The 26,319-nt window shown below is 42.5% G+C and overlaps 1 long non-coding RNA gene across 1 annotated transcript in view; it reads left to right on the forward strand.

Moving 5' to 3' along the window:
- Window positions 1-26,319, forward strand: part of LOC130254773 (uncharacterized) — a 60,682-nt gene that overhangs the window by 30,873 nt on the left and 3,490 nt on the right. Inside the window, exon 2 of the long non-coding RNA XR_008840821.1 lies at window positions 9,122-9,181. This is a non-coding gene — a long non-coding RNA (uncharacterized LOC130254773). The remainder of the gene's footprint in view (window positions 1-9,121; window positions 9,182-26,319) is intronic.

Genomic DNA, 26,319 nt, shown 5'->3' on the forward strand with positions numbered 1-26,319 from the left:
TTTGTCTGGCAAAACCTCTCTACAGCTCTTGAGAGAGGTTTTCTTTCCTTTATCTCTCCTGGTTTCCTCATGGGTTACCATGCTCTTCCTTTTCTTGCCTATGGCACCCCTTTTGTCTGGATTGCATTTGGCCCTATGCACTGGCTGTCTCTCTGCCCTCTGTGGCAGACCCTATGGTTTGGGGGTCTCCCAGTTTGGGTTCTGTGCCACTACAGGGAGATCTGGAGAGCAGCAGAAGAGAGGAATAGCACAAGCCTGTGGTCACTGCTGTTGTCAAGTGTCACACATGTTTGTTAGCCATGGTATTGCCAGCACAGTTCTTTTGCTGGCTGTCGTTTCACAGGCTGGAGTTTTACAGTGAATCATGTTTGAGCATGTAATTGCTTTATCTTGTAGTAACAAATCAGTTTGGACAATGGAGTCCAAATGATAAAGTACCTAATAAAGAAAAGTGAAAAATCAGATTCTGTTATATATTTGGCTTTATTAAGTTAAGGAGCAGCAGAATTCAGGCATCTATTCTCACTGCTGGTTTTTTTTCCCCAGTCAAAGCTGGAAAGTCAGACCACTGGTACTGTCAGAACAGGTATTACACTCACTGGACAGAGATGAGGCAAAAAAAAAAAAAAAAAAAAAAAAAATTAAAAAGCAGATTTTGGAGTGTTATCTTAGCAGCAAATTGTATCTTTCCTGAGAAGCAGTGGGTGCAGACAGAAGTGACATAGGAAGTGTAGATCTGCCTTTATGTGACCCCACATGTGTGACCAAGAACCCATCCTAAACAGATGGACAACAGGTTAACAGTAGTACTGTCCAGTGAGGTTGTTTGATTGAAGTACAGACGGTTGTAGTGACAATATATTCCCATGTTATTTTATTCTTGATGCAAAATAGCTCCTCTAGAAATTGCTGCTCTGAAATTTTGCCCTCCAGAATTAATCCGGGAGTACTCCAGAATGAGCCAGAGCAAGGTAGTCACTACTCCCAGTGACCTTCACTTGCGAGTACTGCAGGCAAAGCTGGGACTCCCTGCAGCCCAGCAGCACTGCTGCTCTTGATGCCTGAGCCTAAATGCTTAGCCCTGGGCAACACAGCATGAATGCTCCCCATGGGGTTATGCAAAATGCTTGAGGGTACAGATTAAACCCACATGGGGAACTGTGAGCACAGGTGACTGTTTTCTTCTGCTTTATTTTCTAAACAGCATCATTTAGAGGAGGCGTCCTTTATTTCTTAGGAAATCATGTCTTCAGGCATGGAGATTTTTTTTTGAGGGTAGGCAAATATTGTGAACATTCATTCTAAATCTGCTGGGTTTATTTTTAGACCTCGCTGGGCCATTATTGAAAAAAAATATTCTTTGGATGTATGAAAACACTCTTCCTCTTAAGTGATATGCAACGTACTAGTATAGATTAATACCAAGAAACAAAAAATAGCAAATAGCATCTCTAATTGGTCTTCTGGACACTTGAATATGAGATAGGATTAAGTGTTCTGGAATATTTTTAAAGGATGTTGCTGCTGTTTTCTGACAGTACTTTATACATGTCCACAATGACCTGTTTGTTTGGCAAAACATCTAATGGCCTGTGAGTCAAGCTCTCTGGCAGACCTGCAATGTTTCCTGAAAGTGCACGCATGAGGAGTCTCCCAGGGACTCTGTGCTCCATGTGTTCACAGAAAACAAGCTCTACCAGTGTGAAAAATTCTCAGGTTAAAATAAGGCTTTTTTTGTGCCCTTGGTTGGTAGGTCCTTCCCCTGTTTTTGAGTCTGCTGCCTCCTGTATTACAGCCTCTGGCCCACTTCTCTGTGTCCTCAGGCAAGCCACCATCTCTCCATCACCACTGAGACTTCAGGGTGCTCCCTGTTCCTTCCAGGAGGTATGTCAAGCCCTCAGGGTGTTGAATCATCCCATTTCTCTGTCATGCTCCTTCTACAAATTGTGGGGTCCCTGAGCTCTCTGAAGAGGGACAACTCCCCTCTCCTCACAGAGGATCTGAAGTGCAACAGTGAGGGCAAAGCAAATTGGCAGCTCCCCTCCATTACCTGTATGTCCAACCGGGATGGGCTGAGAGCAAATACACAAAACCGAACTGGGCCACTAAATTGGCTTACATTAATTACTCCGTCTTTTGCAAAACAATTGTTTAATGCATTTTTAGAGCTGATTTTTGGAGCCTCCCTGATGTTAGGGTATGATGAAGGGATAGGAGTGGAGCTGACAGCATAGTATTGTCATGGCAATTGTGTTGTGTCTTCTATGTTGCCCCTTTGCAGTGAGAGATCATGGCATTTGTATTTGGGAAGAAGTAAATACAAATTGTTAATCTACTGTAAAAACTTGAATCTACTTAGTAATATCCAACTGCACAAGGTTGTTTGTTTGCAAGTTTATTTACATTTGTTTTATAGTCAGAAGCATGAGGAAGTGCGCTGTGGAAGGGAGCCAGAGCAGCTCTCGATCTGCTGATATGGTTTGGCCTAGACAGTAAAATTGCATTTCTATTTTTTCTCTAAATAATTGAAAGGGGAAAAACCCTAACATCTTTGTCTGTAAAGACTTTGTTTACATGAAGGAAAGTTTACACAGCTTGTAGAGAATTAATTTGTAGGAAATGAAACCTCTGTATCTTCTTCATCTTATATACGTGGTCACTATCTCTTTCCAAATCACACCACCACTTGGGTAAAAACTTTAGGTTTATCAGGAAGATTTCAGGTTTCAGAAATAAATGCTTTTAATCTTAGATTGAGAAAACGTTAGAAAGAAGAAACAAAAAAAAAAGTGGATAAATGTTTAATCTTACTTTTAGACTTTTTAGATAAGCTTAATCAGTAAGTCCAATTTGGTCTACTCTTTGTTGTGGTACACATTTAATATTGTGCCACCTGGTGCAGCTGGGAGCCCATGTTGTGCTGGCTTTGCTCTGGCAAAGATGGGCAAGGGCTACATGGTCTCAGCTGGCAGCAGCCCTGCTGCTGGGTTTGGGATATGGATGCTGTAGGGATGCTTAGCTGTGCTGGGCAAGAATGGGGGAGGCATGGCCAGTTTGTGGCCATGGGAACAGGGAAAGCTGTCTGAGTCACAGGAAAGCAGAATCAAAGTGATGGCCTGGGCTCTGTCTGCTGCTTCCCACCAGCTAGTAGAGGGTCAGGAGAAAGCCAAACTTTCCAGTTAAAACTGAAAGGGAAGCTTATAGTGTTTGAGGTCACTTCAAGAATGTAAAGAAGACAGACTCCTGAACAAACTTTTATTTCCTCTGATCCTCTGCCTCTTCACATCCTGCTCTCGTGGGCAGTGGGAATGACAAAAGCCTGAACTATACTTGTAGTATTTTTTGTTCAGGCTGAAGTAAGAGTTGCTGGACATTTTATGGGAGAACACATTTCCATGGACCCTCAAAAACATTTGTTTTTATCCATAAGGTTTGGGTATATGCCAGCTGCCATCCAGAGTCTCTGTGTAGGTGCAGCAGTTAGCTGAAACAGGTATGTATGTTCATGTATGTTAAAGGTACTTGTCATAAAAGAACACAGTACCTAAACTAAAACTGCATCCAAAGACACTTGAAATCTGTGGCCAGTGAAGATGTTTTGGTGAGTTGCAGAAGAGTAAATGGATCAAAGGGTCCAGGTGCACAGTCAGAAGTGGCTCTGCATGGCTTTGGGAAGCTGCTGGGCTGCGCCATGCTATGAGGCCTTGGTACCCCACACTGATGCCATGTGGGACTCTGAGCATGGCTGGCTTGCCAGTAGCCTCCAGCCCTTCTGTGGTGCCAAGTGAAACCTCCTGTTGGTAAAAACCTTCTTTACACCTGGAAGTAAAACCCCAGTTGAGTTCATGGGATAAACAGGAAGACAGCAGAAGTGTCGTTTCAGTGTTTTCAGTAGATTTCCCTTGTCTTCCCCAGGGAGTTTAAGTACTTCCTTGGACTTGGTTGGCCTCTGCAGCTCTCCTGGCTTTGCTTGTTTAGTCTGGCATAGCTTGAAGTTTTCTACTGAACCATTACCAGGCACTCATGGTAGCATCCACTTCCCCCTGCTCCATTTCGCTCCCATCCCCAAGTTGTGGATGTCTTTTAAAGCCAAAATAAGAGCAATGATAAATAAATAGTGCAATCCAGACTCCTGTGAGAGAGAAGGATACAGACTCAGTAATAATAACGGTCATAAACATAAAGGAAAGACAAACAGGAAATAATGGAGGGGTACAGGTCAGGACACAGCAGGGGTTGGATATGACTGGGACGTGGAACTGGCAGCTACGTTGCCAGCTGATGGCTACCAGAGCTGGTAGCCTCTGATCCAGGTTGCAGTGGGTCATGGTACTCTTGTTGCATGGGCTCTGGGTGGTGGGGGTCCTTGAGCCAAAGAGAAGTCCATGTGGTGCTCCTGTGCTGCCCCAAAGGCACAGTCAAGAGGTGCAGGCAGTTCCACATGGAGACTTGTTCTCCTGCAGACCATGCTGGAGGTCTGCAATGGAGTCAGTCCAGCATATCTAGTGAATACTGAATTCACTGCATTTTCTAAAGAAAAAAAAAAATTAGATTTATTTTCAAGATGGATCATCATATCTTTAATTATTTTTTTTTAAATAGAGGCCAGTGCATAGCAGGAACCTCTGCCACAAAAAAAAATCAGTATCAATTACTACTCTGTAAAAGACTAGGCACACATACTTGCTGTGGCAATGCCCAAACCAAATCCCATTTGTGCAGGGGGTACTTAGCTCTTTCATAGCATTTGTGGCTGTAGTGGTAGTTGAGCTACTACAGGAACAATTGATGAGGCTAGCTGACGTCAATACTTGACAAGAACTTCCTGTTTTAGAAGTAAAAATAAAAATGGTTATCTGTGAAAAATATAATTTAAGGTAATCAGAATACCATATTATAAGAACTCTGTTGCACGTAATTGGTGCTCCTCTCTCATTTAGCATTGCAGTTTGTCTGTATTCAATTTCCTCACATGGTGTGATTATTGCATTTGATTATTACTATCTACATTTACTGACAAGTAAACTTCTGGGTTTTTCCCTCAATCCTTTCAAAATGGCCTTGTGCCATTTTGCATTTATGGGAAAAAATACGCATGTACCTGGCTGGGCGACATCCTAGATAAGTTTTGCAGGCACAGATTGCTACTTCAGTCAGTATTCATGCCATTTGGCTGGTTTGCTTTGGTGAGCAGCTGTGTTGAGCACAAGGAAAGATACAGGATTTCACCTCAGAGGTAAATGTCTTGTACCACACTGGCACTTTGGTATTTCAGCGTTAGTGGTCTTCTGTCAAGGTCAGGTTGCAATTCAGCATTTTAGGCTGAGCACCAGAGTCCCCATCCTATCTCCTCATCTAATGTGCACCCAGTATTTCCCTGGATCTCCTGAACTATTCTGCAAAACTCAGTACAAGACTTGAGACTGAAATATTATCAAGTAACATAGCAGTGACTATATAACAGAAGCATGGCTTGAAGGATGGAAGCATATAGCTATATGACAGAAGCATGGGTTGAAAGAAAGCTTTTAAACCCTTACAGTTAAAAGTTAAAGAGCTTTTCAAGCTGTAAAGAAGTACCTTTTTTCCTTGTCCCCAGCCATGGCAGTGCTCCCCTTGCTTGGCCACTCAGAGGTGTTTGAAGAACAGGGAAGATAAGGGAGTGACAACCTGTGGATGGACATGAATGTGAGCTTGTCTCACCTGCCTTGGCTCAGGGGGAATTTTGGAGGCACCAGGGTTCTTCTTTCTCCTGGTGCTGGCTGCAGCCTCTTTTGGTTTTCCAAAGGCAGGCTGACCTCTCTGTTGCTCTATGGGTTTGGGCAGGAGAGAGTTTCTTTTACAGCCTCCTTTCACCAGAATACTCTTCTCCCACAGCCCTCTATCACGGCATTAGTTGCTTGTGTTATCAGAGTTAGTCCCCAGTTACTTTGTTACTTGGGTCTCTGTCCAGGTAATATTAATTTGAAAAAGAGGATCATCAACTTTTACAGCTTTCCTTTCCTGTGCCAGCTGCTGTAATTTCTCCTGTCACCTCTGAAGATTTTCACTCAATAGTGAGACCAAGCTATGCAGAAAAGGCACAGAAGTCCTCCATTTAAAATGGGCTCTGCTCAAGGAATGCTCCCCCTCCCCAAGCAGCGGCTGAATTCTCTCCTTGAGTGTGTAGAAACGGCCAGCTGAAATGTGCATATCTAAGTACTCTATTTTTCTGAATGTTGATTCTTACAAGATTTTTGATGAGATTACTAGATGACCTCTTAAAGCCCTTTCCCACCCAATTATTTATTATTCTGGGTTGCTCAAAGATTTCATAATGGCTCCTTTATGACTCCTTACATAGTTTACTTGCTATTGAAGTTAAACGAATTGCTTAGTAAATTCCTGGATGCCCCATTTTATAACTCAATTGAGTGCTGTATTTTGTGGCTCTGAAATCCTCTGGCACCTCATCTGTTCTCCATGAACTTTCAAAAATCACTGCTTAAGGTATCACACCTCCTCTACTGACTCTGTTAGCAATCTCTGATGCTAGTCATTTAGTCCCATGGGTTTATAAATACTTTCCCAAGAATTCTTTTCATCTTTCCTTTTGATTTACTCATGATTCAACTGAATCATCTGTAGAATCCAGTCCTCATAGTTGTTCCCCCTCCTAATCCTTGCCTGTAAAAAGGCAGCAGTAATTGGTGTAGAGACTTCAGTTTCCCAGCGTAGGAGAAATGCTCTTGGTTAAGGCTGTTAGCTAAGACCCAGAAAGACTAATTCTTGCTGTATATCGAGCAGCTTTTCTGCTTATGATTGCAAACAACACATTGGTCAGATGGCACACAAATTATCCTTCTATAACGGAAAGTTGTTGGTGAGCTACAAAAGTATTTGGTCTGAATACCAAGACTGTTAGTGCTTGAAGAACTGACTGCTCTGGCCACACCTGATTTGATAATTTTACTTCAAAATTCAAATTCCATCAGCTCATCAGCAGATCAAACGGGCTATAATAAAATGGGATTCAACAAGATATTGTCACAATTGAAAGAATACTAATAAAAAGCCCGTAACACATGTAATGATCCATTGATAAAAATATTCTGAATTCCCTTAATAAGAACATGATAATGGTATAAATCCAATCAAATCTTTAGTGAACTGGGCTTAGTAAGGAATTTGTAGGTAAAAATTCCCTTGCAAGTGAACAATCTTAAGTAATTTGGACAAAACTGTAATAAAAATTAATAACTGTAATAAAAAAATAAATAATTATTCAGATTAGTTTTACATGGTTCCCATATGCCACAAGCTAGTGTATAGCTGAATTTAGATGAAGGAAGTTCTCCATTATATAAAGCTACATTCAAGCAAATGAGAAACAAGTTTAGCAGCAATCAAAAAATTGAATTTAAAAAAATGAAATAATTCCTAGATATCAGGGGCACTTATGTTGAGGGAATCTTGTGGCAATAAGGCACATGGACCAATCACATTTCTGACTATGTGCTGGTCTCAAAGCACTCTGGCCTGTAGCAGAAGCTGTTTACTTCTGCTCAAAACCCTTCCTGCGTGTTACAGTCAGAAAAACTTCCACGTGATCTAGAGAAGAAAGGCACTGGGGTCCTGATTCTACACACATGCATATGTTTACACCCATGAATTAGAGTGGGAACATTCATGTGCAGAAAGCTTAGCATATGTGTTAATCTTTTCAGGACTGACATGCCCAGTCCTGATACAGATCCTTGATGGAGCTTGCTTTCCTGCCAAGTGTTTATCCTAAGCTCCAAATGGGCCAGTTCTCCCTCATGGCAGGGTGTGAGCTTCCCCCACAGCAAGATCTGCCTGCAGAGAGATTTCCCGCAGCAATTCCAAAAATATGTCCTTAGGAGAATACTTTTCCCCACCTTCTGCAAGTCTCAACCCATGCGACATTCAAACTTTTTTCTTATGTCACATCCCTCCTTTATAGTAGAAAACATCACTGGCTGGTTTCTCCCTTTCAGGCTTTTCCAGAGACTTGCTCTTCCCTTTCAGTGGCTTTTCAGTACAGTTGATCTCCACCTAGGGATATAAGGTGCAGTACAGTTTAATATCATACTTGCAGAGCTTAAATTTTGCTCTAAAATTGGCAAGAATGGGATAGGAGTTTTACAAAGATAACCAACGCTAATTTAACCAAATATTATTTCAGCTTCTGGACTCCAATAGTCACAAGTAACAATAACTAGATTATTAGATTTTGCCAAATACAGGCAGTATTTTGATGTGTGGGTGTCAGTTGAAAAATAGACCATGATGTTTAGAAGAGCCCATGCTGTGATATTTCTGAATAGTCTGAATCCACACCATCTTTGAGCTCTGCTCCTGTGATCACAGCTCTATCCATTTCCTCCATGATGTGTCCTTTCTCTTTGAATAATTTTATTGTGAGAAATCCTGTCTAGTAACAAACAATATTTTGCTAAGATCTTTAGTAAAGCACTCATCATTTTCCCTCCTTCTTTCTCCCTCACACTTTCATTTGCTTTCAGTCCTGCAAATGTCACCTCTACAGCTGATCATTTGCTGTTAAATATAAAATAATGGAAATCCAGCTCATAGATTTGCCCAAGAGAGATTGTAGGTTCTTAAACAAAACCATTGCATTCAAAGACCATACTGAGTGACTGATGCACAACTTCACCAACTGCTGTTTACAGCTGAAATATTGCTGAAATGTTTGCTGTGTATATGAATCACAACAAACTTTCCATTGCCTGTGTAAACAAAATCCTCTGCAATCCTGTGCATCTGTACAACAGATACCGTGGAATATCCACATTCATGGAGGTAATTGAACATTTTTTTCAGTTTGCCATTTAAATGGTACTTAGTAGAAAAGCTGAATTGAAATTCAGGCACAAGGATTTTCTAAACAGGGTGATAATAGAAATTCTGCAATGTATTTAAGCATAGGTAATTTGTATTCCTAGAAGTATCACAGTTTTCTGAGCTTTCAAAAGTGTGATGTGTATCTGTTTCCCACATACATTACTCCACAGACATAGTCACCTGTTAAAATAGGCTCTATAATAATCTGAGAAGCATCTCTGTATCTAACATGTTTGTTTTCTCATTTGTGCTCTAGGCAGATGCACCAGAGAAGGGGGTGATGGCTGTCCAAGGGGCCTGTGACACTTGGGGACAAGTAAGTAAAATCAAGACTTTTGTGAGGTAAAAGTCTGCTCTCCCAATTGTCTCATATTTTATAAAGACAAGTGGATCAACAAATCTGGGTGACAGGAATAACCAGATATGTGTGTGTGTGTTATGTGCATCCACATGACTTCAGCCCCAGGACCTTTGATTTGGCACTTCCAGAAGTTTTTCTGCTCTATTATTAAGCAGCATAGCACAATGATTACATTTTTTTAACTGAGGTTTTAAAAAAAACAGGTGTAGGACACACAGAATTGCAGCCGTGACCCCTGGGGTGCATTTGTTCAAACCAAAAAGACAGTGCTGGGATAAGGAAGTGCAGTGGCATGTTTTGGAGTGCTTTCCTAGCAGCTAAGGCCAGACTTTTCTGTTGTGAATTGCTTGAGGAACACTCTGCCCAAAGCCAGGTATGCCTGCTGCTTTGCAGGATCTTTCCCTTGGGGATGTAGGCATTAGTACAGTTAACAGGTAAATGTCACAGAAGGACCAAGGAGGAGGAATTCTCAGAGTATTGTGTTTTTAATTCAGTCACCCTGTGAGCTCTCCGTTGAATAAAACAGGACATCGCAGATTTTCAATCCTTTATTACTTAGAGGAGCTTCCTAGCCTACTGGAAACTTGAAAAGATCTCATCCCCATACTGGTACTATTGCAGTGATTGTAGCTGGACTTGGATTTTTGACCAACAGATGAACTGTGAGCTGGAGTCAAGGAGGCACAGCCAGTGCTACACCAGTGGGGTGAGAGGCTGATGCTGTCACCTCCCCATGTATTGTGCTTGGAGTGAAGCAGGCAGTAATCTGCTCTGAGCTTGTTTTGCCTATCAATTCAGCAAACTTCTGAAAATAATTTTTTCATGTTGTTCCCTGTCTGCACAGGCCAGATGAAGCCAGGCATGGGAAAGACAGCATTCCTTTGTAATATGGGGAAAAAACCCCGAAGTTAAGTAACAGGATGCACTTTGCATTTATGTTTTCAAAAAATCCCATTCCAGCAATTCCAGTATGGACTGTGAAAGATAATAGCTGTGGGTTTCTGTTCCCAGATGGCCTTTAGCTGATAGGCACTTGAGTATGCATGGATGGTAAGATGCACTCTTTTAGCTTTTTTTTCACATTTCATCCAACTGTGCTTTGAAGGTAGATAGTTATCAGCATCAGTAGGAGTTGGAAGCAGCAAGGAATGACATCCTTCAGTGTGCTTCTGCTTTGAGACGGTGCTGTGGAATTACTGTTTAGCAATCCAGAGGCTCACTGCATCACCAATATTTAACATGTTCAATTACTGCCATCTTTGTAATTTATTGTAGGATATTATTCATTGGTAATGTACCTGAAACAAGAGGGACAACAACGTAATCAGTGAAGAGTTCTGTAGCTCTCATTTTTCCCCATGAAAGGTATTTTCTGTGCATGACAGATTATACTCCTGATAGAAATTGTAACAAACTAACAAAATGCAGATCCATTGAATGCAATAAATCTTTGTCAATAGCGCACATATACCAAGGCACAAATCTTCATGAAAAGTCCTCAACATTAAGAAGCAATTCCTGTAACAGTGTTTATTTTTGCCTTGTGATAATCCCACACACCTACTTATGTAGACATTCCAGACGTGAAATTACCTGAAATTGGACAGATGTCTACACAAAATAAACATTCAGAACTTACAGAAAGAGAGAAAAATTAAGAATTATTCTTCAGTCTGCAGCAGTCAGCCCTGAAAATAACATAGTAGGGGTTGGAAAGCAAAGCTCAAGTTAATAGCTTTTCTATTGTAGGCTTCAGAGTGGCACAGACTCTTCTATTTGAAAAGGCTAAAGAGGAGTGAATTCTCCCTGTGCACACTCCGGTTGTGCCATTGTATAAGTGTGATGTGCAGCCTTTGTTAGCTATTTTAGAAGTGGGCCTTGTTTGCAGAGCATCTCTGTAAGAAGGTGGCGGTGAGACAGGATTTCATTCATATCTCCTCCAAGCACAGTTGCATACTCTGCTTTGTTGTCCCATTTATTGGTAAATGCAGCGACCAGAATTAATCAGGGAAGAGGGCTGGGTTTTTTACTTTCATTTGTTTTGGTTACTTTACTCGTCATTCTTACTTGGCTGTTTTTCATACTTCCCATACTCCCCGTTGCCCTCCTTATCCCTGCAGATGCATAAGTATTGGAAGGAGTGCTTGATGTGCCTTTTCCACAGTCTGGAGCCAGCCCCACAGGCAGCAGAGCCCCTGCCGTGGCTGTGGCAAGTGCCCCGCAGTCACTTGCTGTGCCCCTTGCGTGATGCTTCTTGCCCTGCCTCTCCTTGTGGGGGTGCACACAAAGTCAGGCAGCCACCCTGCTGCTCCCATGCTTACCAGAGTTGTAATCAGAGGGTGGGAAATGGTATTCCTGGTGTGGAAATGGCTCTTCTCTCTTCCATCCCCATGCCTGCGGAGGAGAGTATGCATGGAAATGGCAAGTGAAATACTGTGACTCAGATCTGAGCTGGTGAACCCCATGTGCCAGTTGATGTGCTAGGTTGAGTGGGTATGTTTAAGCTGAAATCAGTATCTGCAAAATGAGCTCCCACTTTTCACCTTTCCGAACAACACATCTATTTCTATATTCCTGTAGTTTTAGTTAATAATGGTATATGTGAGTATATGCAGTTCATATAGAATGCAAGTGTGCAATTGAGATGGCCACAAGTTCAGCCTGAGAGAAGGCTCTCACTGCCTCTGGAGCAGAAATGTAGGGAAGGAATTGTTCGTGTAGCTTCTGTGGGCTACTCAGCTCTACCCTGTCTATGAGCTGACCCACAATGTGCAAAAGCAATCTAAACAGTGCTGTCATGTGAAAACACAAACTCAGTTGGACAGCTCTTGGGATTTTAAATGCACTTGCCAAGTTTATCTAAGTGATTTTTACAGTGGTAATAGAAAAACAGCCAAGAGGAGTGGAGCTCCATCAGTAGGAGGCAGGTGTGAAGCAGGTGTGTAAGCTGGCAGATGCTTCTGCAATGATTCAGCATGGTGTTGTGGGGCTCAAGTCATTGCTCCTTTGTGCAGACATGGCCTGTAGTTTGGTACTGAAGTTTTAGCAACAATTAAGAAAATAGGTGATGAAGTGAAATGCCTTGAAGAAGGGTCCTTGACCATTGATTTTTGAGACAGGGAATTGTGTGAGTAGGAAGCTTTTGTAAGTCTTTGGAGATTATTTTGTACTACTTAGCTTGTGGTGTGTGTTCTCAGTATGTTACTGTGAATGCTGTGCCATAGTAGCACATGGGCACTGAGAGATGGATCATACACTATGTTCAAAATTGACTTCTCACCTTCTCCTAGTTTAACATGAATACACAGACCTGCTACTTTTACTGTAAATACTGAGATACTCCAAAACAATCAACCAAGCCAGCCACAAACTAGCTTAAAGAGCTTAGATATGAAGTAGTTTATGGCAAAGGCTTTAGCTGTTCATACCCAGTTGTCCATCAACATAGCTAGAAGGTCTCTGAGATGTTCCATGTGACTATGAAGAGTACACAATGTCATGGCATAAACAGAGGAAGTCAAATAACCTGGATGTCCAAGGACAGAAAGACTGAAGACCACTTGAGAGTCTTTTTGGTATACTAACCTATATATAGGATCTCCATGGGGAAGCCAAATGCCTAAGAAATGTGAGTGAAGGAATTGAATACTAAACATGCAGTTACAAAGCAGAAGTGCCATCTGATCTAGAAGCAAATACCTGATAGATCTGGGAGCCAAGGAGAAATATCCCATTACTATAATATCTCCATCACAAGGATAAATATCTCATTACTCTAAACCATGTGAGAACTGTGCCAAATCATCCAGTGTCAGGAGAGATAAAAACAAGGCAAATCTAAGCAGGCTCATTTCAGAACTAGGCACAGTCTCTAGCACACCATAGTTTGAGAGAAAGTGTATCACTTTTGCATAAGGCAAGAAAATGCTTGAATTAGGGATGGTATTATGAACTGCGCTGCTTTACTGGTGATCAGCCAGGGAGCTGCTGGCCTATGAAACAGCAGCCTCTTCCTCAACTGGATGGTAGGGAGTATGTGACATGGAGGGAAAATCAAAGCTGCCTTTTAGTTATCTTTCCTTTAGCCTTTTTTCTAAATACTAAATAGGTGTATTATCAATGCAATACTAATGCACATGAGGTTTGTGCCATGCTGATGGTTTAGAAGTTACCAATGAAGTTATTTCCATACACACCATACACACCAATTCAGCTCATTCATAGTCCCTCCCCTCTCTCTCAGCTTTCATCTCCATTACTAGTTTTAAACCATATAAATGAGTTGTAATGCCAGTCATTTGAGCAACACAGATGTTTGCAATAAGCACACAGCTGAGAAGTGTACAGTGAAGATGAATGTATCATTAGTATGCATAAATAAACTTTTGTGGCCCATTTTTCAGATCAAGCTGAATTGCATTGAATCTGTCTTTCCAGATTGCAAATGTCTTGTATTAAAGTAACAGGTTTTTAAGAAGACTGGGAAAATGTCCTACTCTGATTGCATGCTGTAAATAGTTTATTGGAGAAACTTTGTCCAGTGTGTTCTGTATCTTGGCTTTGGATATAAAAGCTTAGTAAAAGCTCTATTATTCCCGGTGTGAAACCTCATTGTGTGAGAGGCTTCCAGATCCATTCCTATCAGGGAGAGGTTCCTAAGAGTTATCAACTACTGCATCTATGACAAGATGCTCAAGTGATATATAGATGTGTTCCTTCATTTGTTTTTAAGTTGCTCTTAAATACATTTTCTTTGGAGCAATGTTTCAGCCAAACAAGACAGGAAGGTAGATTATTTTTTTTTGCCTTTAAACTACTGAACATTTTTAAAAGTGAACTATGCTTCAGTGTTTTTGGCACGCAGAATCCATCTTAATGTGGAGTACATGACAAAAAGTGTCATGCTTTCTATAAAGATCTTAAGGAGAATGACTGAGCCCCAGTACCACATTGTAAATTAACTATTGTCCTTTGTCAGCATTGCGTTTGCCCTGTCATGTCGAATAACCACTGCTGGCATCCTGTCTATGAGCATGACCCCTGTTCATTTCATTCACCCAGCAGTGAATAATTCATATAGCAAGTTTTACCCTGGGCAAAATACACTGACATCGAGTCACTAAACTATAGTCATTCCCAGAACAAAATAGTTATTCATGCTTTCAATGTGAACCATTAAATCTTGCCAATTAAATTTGAGAATGAATTAATTCATTTAACATCATCTGAACTCACAACAACGTTGTTGCATGTTTGCTGTGCTTTGCTTTGCTTTCCCCCTCTTTTTTTTTTCAAATTGTACCTGGAAATTGATATGCTGAGCCAAGCAGGTTTTAGAAAGTCCTATCTGGGGCAAGAACTTTGCAGGAAAGAAGCTAATTCCTAAGTCATGATGTGGCTCCCTCAGCTTACAGAGTTAATCATCAATGACTAGATGGTAATGTGGTTACCGGTAGCATTTTTTGCAACTAAGCAAGTGATGGCTGCTCCCAAAAAAGCTGTCCTTGCCTCCTGATGTGTGCCAGGACGGAGTGTGTTGCCTGCCAAGACCAAGGGGGATGTGCCTGGAGCAGGATCTTACCTTTCCCCTTGGTGGTGTCTGCTGTGCCCCTAGGGACTGGGAGATGTGAGGTGGGCCTACTTCATAGATGAAGGGAGAGCAGTCAAGCGCTCCTGCTTCCTGTAAGACCTTGTCTGGCACATTGCTCATGGGTAAGAAACAGGCAATGGTGCTGCTCAAGTGGCAGAGGAGCACATGCAAGTGAGGTGGAGCAGATGAGATAGGAGGGGATTACCATGGTGGTTTTTGCATAGCTTGATTTTTGATGAGAAGGGAAGAAGTCAGCCACGGAAGTGATTTTTTGTGAGGACCTGCTAAAAGCTTCCTCCAGCCTAGCAAAACTAATTGCTGGCTCACTCAGAGAATAGACACACTGCTAAACCAATTAGAAAAGCTGGTAACACCTCTACAATAACATATTTAAGAAAGACCTGTGGGAACTCTTGTTCCTTCTGATGTCAAGGAGTTGTGAGGGCGTTGCTGGACCCTTTCCTGGTGGGGCCACCAGGCCATGCCACTGGGCGCCATCCCCGTACCGGGAGCACCCCCACAGCCAGCGCCAGAAGTGGCCTGAGGCCGAGAGTGGCCAGAGCCAGAAGCAGCCGTGAGCCCACTGCCATCTTGGCACAGCCAGCAATGGAATTTGCCTGCCTGGCCACTTCTAGCCTGCTGCACTGCAAACCGAAAGGCAAAAGCGGCATCAGCAGCTTCTGCTTTTCAGCACCCCGCATGAAGAGAGGTGCTAAATGGAGCTGGCACCAAGCTGGGCCTTCCTCAGTGACAGTGGGGACCGTGTGATCAGCAAAGAAAGGCATAGTGAGCAATTCCTCCATGCAGAGCCCAGACGAGATCAACCTTTCAATGCTGCAGAACTCTATAAAAACCTTTCAGGTGATAGAACTTGAGAACTGATGAATAGACGGACACTAATTCTCTCCCGAGTCAGAGAAAATGAAAAGGTGAAAACACACAAGGAGAACAGCATGGTGACACTAAGGTCGGTGCAAAGGAGGGAGGGGGAGGAGAAGGTGCTCTAGGCTTTGGAGCTGAATTTCTTCTGCAAGCCGTGGTGAAGACTGTAATACAACAAACTGTTACTCTAAGTGCATGGGGGCATGCAGAATTTACCCACAGCCCATGAAAAAAAGGTGCTCATGCTGGAGTGTGTGGATGCTGAGAAGCTATGATCTGGTGAGAGGCTTGAACAGAGAGAAAGAACCCTTGCTTCCAAATAGAGGAAGAAGACCCTTGCTTTTATACTAGAACAGCTCACCTTAAAAGACTGTAGCCTATGAACCAAATGGTCCATGAAAAAACTGTTGTGGGAAGACTGCTTTGCCCATGGGAGGAACTCAAGCTTCTTTTTTACTGTTCCCTTCCAAGAAAGAAAGTGGTCCTTGTGTGCTGGTGGTGGCTCTTTGCAGTCGTCATCACATAACCACAAGCATGCAGGAGGGTGAGAGCCCTCACAGATGGCTCCTGGATGGTAGGCATTGGCAGGAAGCTCTCAGGGCTCTCCCAAAGGCTTTGGGAGGGATTTGTGGGTGTTTTCTCAAAATGCTGTTTCTTACAGGAAGAGAATGTTTCCTTTGGAGGTTTATTGCAAGATGATAAGCTGAGGATGACCAAAAGAGCGGGTGGATAGGTGGTGTTGGTATAATCCAGCTTAGTCATGAGGGGAGGAGATTGCACTATTAAATCTCCAAGTGTGGTCGCTCAGTCTTTTTAAAGCCTGAGGTAGGTTGTGAGTGGCAGCCAGTTAGGAGGAGTTAATAATTGACTCTTTTGTGAGTGAAGGGTGTGCTAATTATATTTGCGCTGCAAGGTCTCCCTTTTCAGGATAACTGCTTTTAACCTGTTGCATGCTGTTCATTTCAGGGATGATGGGTATCCATAGCCTCATGGAAGGAGCATCTTCTGGTTGAGAAGAGATCGATGTGTGTTCTGTGGTTCTTTGGCTGACAGCTTTTCTTCCCAGCCTGTAGTAGCCCCTATGCCCATGTGCATCCCTTGGCTATTTCACTCACTCTCCAACAGCTTATATAGTCCAAGGCTCCTCACATTTTCTGGTTTTTGCTCCATTACTGTTTTGGGTTTTTTGTTGTCAGATTTCAGTTTTCTTCCCAGATGTCTTTAAGATACTTGTTTAGAAAACATCAGTGGAAAGATGCAAGAAAAGGTGTGATTACCTTGCACCTGGCTACAAGCTGTAGCCCTGGTATTAGCAATTCAACTGAAGCAGGTTAGATCCCTTGCTGCCACCACCCATCCTGCTCTATGTTCAGTGTCAAGTGTAAAGTTTGGTATAAAATCTTGAGAGTCTTCCAAGATGACTAGTTCACTTTTGAGATTATTTATTCAGTTTGGCACAAAATAATTAGCTGAAAACTACTTATCTTAACCTACTGGAAAAATAGATCATATTCCAAAACTCCTGCTGCTTCTTAAAAATCACAGCTTCTGATCTGTGTAATGTGACACTGACAAGACCACATTGCTGCTTTTATTGTAATTAGAGCTGTGTGTGCTCTCATTGCAGCCTCTGCTCAAGATTTGTTCCCTATGTGTGAACAAGTGAAGTGGGCAGAGACAGTGAAGAGGGTTGGGTTTGGAGCTGGACACCATGTGGAATAGTCATATGGAGACAGGACACTACTGTCAAAGACTCTGGTGGCTTCATTGCCTCAGAAAAGTACAGTAGAATTGTGCAAAATTGGTCTGTATCTATGTCTGATCTCCTGGACAGGTCTCACAGCAGTAGAAGACTGGTCTCAGCTCCATGAGCCCTTGTGCCTTGATGTGAACTGCAGCTACCTTCACTGCAAGAGCTCAAGTGTGCAGGCCCAGGTTATCTAATGGGTATGACTAATCCAGCACAGTTTACCTTGGGTTGCAGTTCACCCAGAAAAGCTCCCCTGGGAGCTGGAGGGAGCAAGGGGATGCATTGAATGGTTCCAAGCTTCTCCATGTCCACTCTCACCCCTCATTCCTTGCTGCCAGTGCCCATCCATGGTAGGTGGTGGTCCTTTGGTGCCACCTTCCCAATGTGACGCAGGCAGAGGAGCTTCTAGGAGGCTCCAACAGCTCTAACAGAGACAGCAGCTTCTCATTGGGCACTCACTGGATCCTAATATGCATGTTGGTGATCCATAAACTGAACCAAATGGAACACAGCTCCCTCTTCTCCAGTGATCCACTTGGAAGAGGGGTTATGTGCCTGCAGGGGGAATTCTGGGCAAAGTGCAGTTTGTATGGGTTATCTGAGGGCATGGGATGTGTGTAGTCAGTCTTACTCTCATGTAACTTTTAAGGGTGAAGGGGTGTGTCAGCTGTGGGTTATTGTTATTTTTTAAAAAGGAGAATTGTACTGTAGCTAATTTGCATTTTAGTAAATGGCTTTATGACCCTTTTTCCTTGAAATTGCTCTGGCTTCCCTCCAAAAATCATACTGGTAGAGAGAAGAGCCCCTGCCCTCTCTTGATGCCAGGCTCTGCTTCAGCATCTGTGAGGAAGAGGCTGAGGGATTGCTGTGGCTGGCAAAAGAAGGTATGGAAAGAAACAGTGAATAAACATTAAATCTGGACAAATTCAGGCTCAATAAAGCTGTGCATTTTTCACAGTGGGCAGATATAAATATTGGAGTAATTTTTGTAGGGATTTGGTGGGGATTTTTGTAGGGATTTTGAAGGGATTTTAAAGACTTCAAGGCTTTAAATCAAACCTACAGGTACTTTAATATTTTTTAAGCAGAACTTGCAGACTTGATTCACAATTGCCTGAATGAGGTTTTTTGGTCTGTTTTGTTCGTCTGGACAGAGCAGATGGTCAGAAAAAGATCTCCCTAAGAGATCTGTGTTTAAATAAGCAAACAAACAAATCCCTTGAAAGTGATATCCACACATACAGATGAATGAAAATTGCAAGTCCTTAGCAATACTAGAAAAGGAAATGTTTGTGTCTGCTGTAACTGACCTGTTTTTGGTATTCCAGATACAGGCTAATTTGTAGGGAAAAGTGTCAAATTGTTCATTTTGAGGTGTTAAGGTGTGGCACTTGTTGAGGGAATGACCCCCACACCCTACAGCCCCATAGCATTGACAGAAGCAGCCCCTGGTGCTTCCTGACTTTTGGATTCCCACTTTTGGAATCCCTGCTCTCCGTGCTTCCTGACTTTTGGATTCTCACCCATGCCTGAGTGAAGTGCTTCAGGTCTCTGAGCACCCAGAGCAAGGCAACACATGGGGAGGCTGGGCATCTCTTTAAACTCAGCTGCCCAACCTGTCTGTACAGCTCTCTGGGTGCTTGGATCAGACCCCTCTTACCAAACAGCTAATCTGGGAAGGCTCCAGCCATCCCAGATAATGTCAGTGAACAGCTGAAGCTCTTCATTAGAGAAAACCTAATTAGACGTTTATTATTTATGTGATTTTACATTAATGGCCTGGCAACAAGATTTATTTCTGAACTTATTTGTTTCACAATGTGGTCTCTTCAGCAATCAATTGATATTTGGTTAGCTTAATAACTATCTTGTTAAAATCAAATTAAATGCTGTTCTGATCTAACTGTATTAAAATAAATGTTGTCATTGTTAATGAAATGCAAATAACTATTTTAATTGTGGCAGTGCTTCACTGAGTTGCCACTGTTGGATGGAAGGGTGTTGAAGAATATGCAGGTTCTGGAGGGTGGCAGGAAGTGCTGAGAGCTGGAACCCCTGCCAACACCAGCAGGGTAAATGGAAGCTTCCCCTCAGCTCCAGCAGGTCCTGGACGATAACTGCAGTGGTGTATGAAAGCAGCTCCTCTGTTTAGATAGTGGAAGTTATGAGATCAGGTATCCTATCTGATACGCCCACTGTGCTAGGAATTAAAACACTGGTATGAGCATCTAAAAGCAGATGAAGGTTCCTCATGCCTAAATAAATAACAATGAGTTAAAATGAGGGATCCTCGAGCTTTCCCTGCAGTGTGGGACAAAACCTGACAGAACATTGATCTTTGAGCTTATTAATTTCCTGGCACTGTGTGTTCCTATGCACAGAGGCCTGAGCCCGCTGCCTTGGCAGACATGGATAGAGGCAGGGATAGCAAGAAGACTCCTCTGCAGGTTCCTGCTGTGCAAATGCCTACCCCTCTCACCTCATTATAACACCTCTGGCAGGTAGCAAGCATAGACATGGAAAAAGGAATCAGTTTGGTCTGCAAATAAGGATTTATGAGCAGACAAAGCAGCTCACTTGTCTCTGCTGCTCCTTGGGTCTGAGGACAAATCTCTACTGCGTGCGGGCAGTATGTTGCCACATACCAGCAGACTGTGGATCTTTGCAGACCTTTCCATCCCTGTAGATGGAAAGAATGATGCCAATACAAAAGTTAAAATGTTTTCAGAGTTTTCCACTGATATGGATGCCTAGGTGAAACAGTAGAAACAGCAGCTATAGTTAGCTAGAGTCATTAGGACAGAAGTTCTAATGTGCTGACAAAGCTTTAAGTTTTAAGTTTCAGCTTTAAGCTGAAACTATGCAATCTGAAATGTGTGGTGGGTAGAGTTGATCCAGCTTCCTTTTTAGTGGGTATGATACCATTTGTGACTGCCGCAGGAGCCAGGGCAGGGCTGCCCAAGTGAGAGAGAGAGAGAGAGGGGTGAATGCAAAGATTGATCTCCACAAGCAGGGTCAGGTGTACATCCCTGTGTTCAGAAGGGTCTGTGTCTGCCCAGAACAATGGAGAAAATTAATACAATGGTGCTGCACAAGCAACTGGTCTTGTCTTTTGTTTACATGTGCAAATAAGTTGTTCAGTTATGTCACTAGTGGCCAAATTTGTATACACAAGTCCTTTTTACTGAGTTACAAGTACTGCAAGGATAGTTGCCTGTACAAGGTTGGATCAATGCCTGCAGAGAAATCCTTACAGTAACTAAGTCAAAAAAAGGATTGGCCACAGGGTGAGTTCCCAGCCTTTCTCTCTGAAAGGATGAGCGCATCCAGGCATTTAATATTTACACAAACTTGTAAGCAGTTAACTAGGAAGCAAAGAGCAAAGTCCTAAAACAAACCTGCAGTTTCTAACACTTGTATTTTTGCTCATATGTGTTACCAGTTATTGATAGAAGTGCAAGGAGCACACGTGCATTCTATAGGGAGGCATTATTCAAGATGAAGTACTGTAGTACTGTACTGGATCTGCATTACCTTCACAGTTCAGATATACACACATTTCAACACAGGCACGATTTAAAAAAAAAATATTATTTTATTTTATTTTATTTTCATTTCTGGATATAATGATGTGAGAAACCTGAGCATGGGGGATATAATAGATAGAATGAAGAAAGAGGGGGGGAAAAAAGGAGTTAGGTTTAGCTCAGTATGAAGTGTGCAAAGATTTAGACTTGGTGTGGTTTTTAATAAACTTAGATGAGCAACATATGATGCCTTGTGTTATATTAATCTCCAGTGCTTGATGTTTCACATGATTTTCCAGCAGCTTTCATTTATTGAATTTCCTGCTTAGATTTTTAGTGAAAAGCAAAGATTATGAAACATCCTCTTTTTAATTCTAATTTAATTGCATACAATTAGCTAAATACATCATTTACTACAACTCCAGCTAATACATAGTTAAATTTAATTTTTTTCAGTAGTATGCCAAATGACATATTAATAATATTTGATATCATTAGCATTTGATTGCAAAAACATTTGCATACTGTTTATTAGGATGTGATACGATGCATTTCTGCATTGGTTGACTGTGTAGGTGACTAAGGATTATAAAATAATTCTCAACCCATACCCTGGATTTTAAAGCTTCCAGATTTGTTTGTTTATTTTAGAAAAGAATAAAGTCAAGTTCCTGACACTGTTTTTGTGGCATGGTTTTCTAGAATAAGTGCATTCAGCCTCGTTCCTGCCCAGACTACACTTTTGTAATTATAGCTGAACCGAAGTTACCTGAAAGTTTCTTTACTTTTCTCTATTTTTCAGTCTGCCAAGAATGATGAGGGGCAAATTGATCCTGCCTTGAGTGTTAGAGACTGGAGTGAATGATCTCTGTGAGGCATTTCCAACCCTGTTCTTCTTTGATCCTGCATAGTTTGGAGCTGTCATACATCCAGCCAGATCATGGTGGAGTAAAAGTAAACTGATATCCACACTTGGCTGCCACATCTATACTGAGAAAAAGAGTAGTGCAGCTCCAGCCATCACTTGGGAGTTTTATAATGATTGTGCTGGTGAGACAGCGAGATAGAGGGCTTTCTCCTACCTTGGGCGTTACTGCCACTGCCCTGAGGGATTTAGTACTGGGTTGAACCCCTAACCTCCAGGCTTTTCACTGAGTTCTAAGATTCTCATTGCCTCCCAGCTGGAGGGTTTCTGACTGTGCCAAATGCCCTTTGCTGCAGGGCCTGGGACATATGGCATTAGACAGTAATACATTGTGCTGCAGTTGCAGAGAAATTGGAGGTATTGCCTGGTATTGTGCAGCACAGCAAACCAGCATCAGCGTGTGCCAAGGTGAGTCAGCCAGCAGTGTGCAGGAAACATCAGGATAATATTGCAAGGAAGACTTGAGATTCTAGATTTCATCCTAGGTTTGAATTTTGTCTCTCCTAACCCTAGGAATGGCTCACTTCAGGGCTTTGGTCTAGCCCAAAAGCAATGACGGGAAGCATTGTTAACTTGAAATGATATTTGGCTTTCTAGGGCCACCCAGCTTGCCCTTCCAGGCATACAAGTACTTCCAGGTGTTTGGGGTAGACTCATATGGAAAGACATCTTTTTCAAGAGTAATAGTGCTCTGCCCCTTGTGTTGTTTGCAACGTGGAAGCAAAAACAAACAGGAAACTTTAGGGATGAGGGTCAGGCAGAAACATAGGTTCTGGCAACTGGTTGGAAACATTTAATAATAATGAGTAATTTAGAATAATCAAAATGAGGTGTTACTTTAGTCGTGGTGCCAAATTTTGGACTGAGTGGCCTGAAGACTGGAGCTCCTACATGTGATGAGCAGAAGCTGCAGCAAAGCAGTAGGACTGTATTTATGCAATACTATGACATTGTGACTTGCTATGAAAATAACTACAAGTTGCTACAACTCAAGAAATTCACTAACTGTGCCCCAGAGCTGCCTTTCCTTTTCTCAGGTATCACCTCTGAAAAGAGGGAAGCTTAATCTGTGTTTTTCTAGAGTCTTTGGGCTGAATACCTGTGTTTCTTCTGGTGGTAACCCAAGGCAGGCAGATGCTGTGAAGGCTGTTTGACAGCTGTGGGGCACAATGATGAGCTCATGGAGGAAGAACAATTGCTTTGGGTTTCATTGTGTACTTCTGGATATTTGTTCAAAAGTACAGTTACAGGACGCTTGTGGAGGGTTTCTTTATTTCTTTCCTTCTTTCTTTGTCTCTTTTAGGGTCCTGAGATAAAATTGTTTAGCAACAGAGCTTAACAGAGTGGAAAGTAACAGCAAAGAGTGAGCAGAGACAGGTGAGGTGAACATGGACTGGTTTCCGCAGTCTTTGACAGCTCATCTGGTGGGAATAATGAATAATTTATGCTGCATTCCCCACTTCAGATTATCAAATGGCTAGACTGAAGCTGGGAAACACTCCAGGTCCAGATCAGATACAACAAAGGGGATATTTGTAGTCCTTTGTGTATTCCTTTATTTTACTCATTTTTATTAATTTCCTGATACTGAAAGGGGGGGTCTGGAAGGCAAGACAAAGTTTCACATCCCATACTCTGTCCTCATAGTAGCTGCTCAGCGTGTTGGGATCAGCACATTCATGGCAGGCCTGTGAGGCTGCACTGTGAGGTTCGGATAAGATTTGGTATCAGGTACTCTGCCCTGCTCTGTGACAGAATCTATCATGTCCTTGGTTGTGTCCACTGATCAGTGAGAAGAAACTGAAGAAAGAAAGTGCTTAGGTTTAGTTTACAAGTAGGGATGGTTCACTGTGATATACCACCAAATCACTTGCTGGTCTACAAGCAAGTCAGTGTCCCTCTTCAGATCCAGACTGACACTCAGTTCTGCTTTGTCCCAGAATCTGGGCTACCAGAGGATGGCTGCCTCCTTGGTAGAAAGCACAGCAAGAGCAAAACTGGAGTCCATGTCCCTGCAGTCTCAGCCCATACAGCAGCTCCTCCCCAGCTGTGTCAGGCAAACAGCCTGAATTTGTAACCTAGTGTGTGTGCAGTCGCATCTCACTCACAGAGTCAGCATCACTGTGGTTGTCTTGTCCTGACCTAGGGAAGGATGAAGGTCGAAGAAGAACTTGGCCAGGGATATGACTTCTCTCAGCTGGCCAAGGCACTTGAAGACAAGTTCTTATCTTGGAGCAGTTGAAGGAAAGGCACTTAAATCTCGGTAAATTCAAAAAGCAGTGTTTTCCTTGAAAAGCTTCAGAAAAAAGCTAAAGGAGAATGTGGAGGCACAGGGCCCACTGGAGGCCATGGCTCTTCCCTGGAGAGAAAGCCCTGAAGATGAAGAACTTACAGCTCTCCTCCAAAGAGGTATCTCTTAGGCAGGCTCCTCTTCAGTTTATGGCAAAGAGAAAATCTCTTCCACAATGCTGTTCAGTTGTGTGTAGATAGTTTGTGTGCCATTAGCCCTCTCACTTTGTTCCGTCCCTGAACCCTCAGATCATTGGCCCTGTTGCTCTACCCAGCCCCCTGCTTTCCCTGTATAAACCCTGCTCCATCAGACATTTTTGGCCAGTTTTTGTCTCTGGGCCCCTTTATGGAAGAAGAATAAAGATCTCTGTGGAACCCGGTATGAAGGCTCGTGTCCTTTTCTTCAGTGCTGCCTGTAGCAGCAGCTCACAACTGAGCTGAAATCACTCAGCAGATGTGCCTGTGCCACCAGGGCGTCCTTTTAAGGATGCTTCTCTGGGGAGGTTTGGTGCTCTGACCATCACTGCCTCTGCGGCAGGACAATGTGGTCCTGATGATTCTAGATGCTGACCCCATCAGCTGCTGCCTCTGAAATGGTCATCTCAGCCACATTCCTGCTCTCACAGTGCAGCCACTCTGTGTAATGGAGATACTTGCATGGGTCAGGATGATGCTCTGTGCTTAAACATGCCAGGGGAACTGGGGTGACCTGTTCAGACCCCTGGGAATGCTGCAGCTGTCTGAGTCCTCCTGGCCCTCCTCACTCTTTGGAAGAGTTTGTCCAGCTGAGTTCTGGTTGCCTAAAGACAAATGATACACAGTAGACCGGGAAATGTCTCCTGTTCTGTGTAAACAAAAGGAACAAGCAAAATCCAAGCAAACCCCTTAGAGGCCTTTTCCTACTGCAACTACTCTAGTACAAGAGGTTGGATAACCTTTGTTGGCAGGGGGAAAAAGGGATTTTGGCTGGCAACGTATTTTGCCTGTTTTGCTGCTAATGAAATCACATGCTACCATAATGCTTAAGGGCATATCACCTTACAGATTGTAAATAATTTTTTTGAGTAACTATCAAACAAATTTAAATGTGTCCTACTTACATTATTTGCATGAGCTAGGATTACTTGAAGTAGTGTCACTTTTACATTGGAAATCTTTACAGGAAATTTAACATTTCTATTAGTTCCTGAACATGTGTGTTCTTAAAAAAAAAATATGCCATCAGTTCCTCTGAGCCTGATAGTCTCCAACTGCAATCCTTTTATGCCATTGTGCCCATCTTTTATAGACAACATTACTTGGTCTGGTTTTATACTAGTATGTCTAGAAATAGAATTATGTTTTCTACCTCCAGTCAGCATTTTTCGGCATTAATCCTCTTTGGCAGTGGAAGCAGCTAGCTCACTGCCAGCTGCTGGCAGGTCTTTGCAAAGCAGTGGAGTTGGTGTCAGATTTAGAAGTTGAAAATACATACAGTGTTCAAGAGAGAAGGATCATAAATTTCTTTAAGATGAGTGAGCACACAACATTTAAGGCAGCTCTTAGGATGGGCCTTCTGAACTCCTGTGAGCATTTGGTAGCTGCTAAGAGAGGAAAATGACAGCAAATAATCTACTTTTACCATTCTTATGGCAATTTACTGTGCTAACATCTCAATATCTCAGTTTGTCTGTACAATGGACAAATTGATCATCTGGACACTCCACTCCACAAATAATGAAGCTTATCTAATATCCTGCAATGATAATATAATTATAGCAACTGCCATCAAAAGGGCTGAAAGTGTTCAAAGGAGAAATTGTTATTCTACTTTCATGAGTGGGGGAAGTGAAACCGAGAATGGTGATGACCTGTCAGAGAGGGCAAGTGGCAGGAGCCAGGTTTCCTGACACTTCCAGCTTCTCCTTTGAGGCATCAGGTGTTGGAGTTAGTGAGCCAGGAGTCTCTGAATTCTTCAGAGAGAAATTAGAGTGCAGGGATTGAATGGATTGGATGGATTGAAGCATGTTAAGCCACTCACATGTAAATTAGAGGTGCAAGTTTAAGTTGTAGAATGAGTAAGTAAGTAAGTAAGTTTTAGAATGAGCTTTAAGTGTTTTTAGTGAGTAAAAGGTCTCAGATGCCAGAGTA

The sequence above is a fragment of the Oenanthe melanoleuca genome, chromosome 6 (assembly GCF_029582105.1).
Source record: "Oenanthe melanoleuca isolate GR-GAL-2019-014 chromosome 6, OMel1.0, whole genome shotgun sequence".
Taxonomy (NCBI): domain Eukaryota; kingdom Metazoa; phylum Chordata; class Aves; order Passeriformes; family Muscicapidae; genus Oenanthe; species Oenanthe melanoleuca.